We start from the raw sequence: 2,162 nt of genomic DNA, 5'->3' as shown, positions 1-2,162 counted from the left end.
AAGCGATCGGTTTGAACGCTGAAGCAAAGCCCAGTGATGACTCTTTGATTGACAGTTTAACAAACCATTCACAAAGTCTTGGTTCAAACAGTTGTTGAGGAACCGCCACGAGACAGCCATAGAGGCGGGAGGCAGAGTGTCATACACATTATGCCTGAGTTTGATACATTTATAATCAGAAAACATAGTTTGTCTTCACATATATTTGTTTATTTTTCCTTTTCAAGGTTAGGCTCCAGTTTTTATACCTGACTATTTATTTTTACAAACAATGCTTGCCTTATGTTGCTACAGAATAAAGTCAAAGTTACAGTGCTTGGTGGTTGATTGTTGCAAAAATAGTGTGACATTATATAAGTGGCTTGAATTAATTATCAATATTTTCAATTACAAGACATTGCTGTCCAGAGTATGTGGAGAGTGCTCCAAGATGCAGGTACAGGACACCTGAGTAGCCAGCTTATTTTACACATAAATAGAGAAACACGTGTCTATCAGCACCCCCTACTGTTTATGTTGCAGGACCCCTGGGTTCAGCTATATACATAGCCGCGGGAAGTAGGGGTGCTGAGGGAGCTGCTCAGTACTTTGTTGATAATCTTTTGACAGCGATTACAACCTTAAGTCTTCTTGGGTATGACGCTACAAGCTTGGCACACCTGTATTTGGGGATTTTCTCCCATTATTTTCTGCAGATCCTCTCAAACTCTGTCAGGTTGGTCTGGGAGTCTTTAGGTGCCGTTTGGCAAACACCAAGCGGGCTGCCTTTTACTGAGGAGTGGATTCCATCTGGTCACATGACCAAAAAAGGCCTGATTGGTGGAGTGCTGCAGAGATGGTTGTCCAAACTTCTTCCATTTAAGAATGATGGAGGTCACTGTGTTCTTGGGGACCTTCAATGCTGCAGACATTTTTTGGTACCCTTCCACAGATCTGTGCCTCGGAGCTCTGCAGGCAATTCCTTCAAACTCATGGCTTGGTTTTTGCTCTGACATGCACTGTCAACTGTGGGACCTTATATAGACAGGTGTGTGCCTTTCCAAATATTGTCCAATCAATTGAATTTACCACAGGTGGACTCCAATAAAGTTGTAGAAACATCTCAAGGATGATCAATGGAAACAGTCTCGTAGTAAAGAGTCTGAAAACTTACAGTACCAGTCAAAGGTTTGGACACACAAACTCATTCAAGGGTTTATTTAGAATATTTTCTACTTTGTTTCAAAATTATGAAATAACACATATGGGATCATGTAGTAAACAAAAACGCGTTAAACAAATCAAAATATATTTTGTATTTGAGATTCTTCAAAGTAGCCACCCTTTGCCTTGATGACAGCTTTGCACACTCTTGGAATTCTCTCAACCAGCTTCACCTGGAATGATTTTCCAACAGTCTTGAAGGAGTTCCCACATATGCTGAGCACTTGTTGGCTGCTTTTCCTTCACTCTGCGGTCCAACTCATCCCAAACCATCTCAATTGGGTTGAGGTCGGGTGATTGTGGAGGCCAGGTCATCTGATGCAGCATTAAATTACTTCGTGGTCAAATAGCCCTTCCACGGTCGGGAGGTGTGTTGGGTTATTGTCCTGTTGAAAAACAAATGATAGCCTCACTAAGCGCAAACCAGATGGGATAGCGTATCGCTGCAGAATGCTGTGGTAGCGATAATGGTTAAGTGTACCTTGAATTCTAAATAAATCACAGACAGTGTCACTGGCAAAGCACCCCCACACCATCACACCTCCTCCTCCATGCTTCACGGTGAGAAGCACACATGTAGAGATCATCTATTCACGTACTCTGCGTCTCAGAAAGACACGGCTGTTAGAACAAAAAATCTAAAATTTGGACTCATCAGACCAATGGACAGATGTCCACCGGTTTAATGTCCATTGCTTGTGTTATCTGGCCCAAGCAAGTCTCTACTTCTTATTGGTGTCCTTTAGTAGTGGTTTCTTTGCAGCAATTTGACCATGAAGGCTTGATTCGCAGTCTCCTCTGAACAGTTATGTTGAGATTTGTCTGTTACTTAAACTCTGTGAAGCATTTATTTGGGCTGCAATCTGAGGCGCAGTTAACTCTAATGAACTTATTCTATGCAGCAGAGGTAACTCTGGGTCTTCCATTGCTGAGGCGGTCCTCATGAGAGCTAGTTTCAT

The sequence above is a fragment of the Oncorhynchus clarkii genome, chromosome 19 (genome assembly GCF_045791955.1).
Source record: "Oncorhynchus clarkii lewisi isolate Uvic-CL-2024 chromosome 19, UVic_Ocla_1.0, whole genome shotgun sequence".
Classification (NCBI taxonomy): Eukaryota; Metazoa; Chordata; class Actinopteri; order Salmoniformes; family Salmonidae; genus Oncorhynchus; species Oncorhynchus clarkii.
This window is presented reverse-complemented; position numbering follows the sequence as displayed.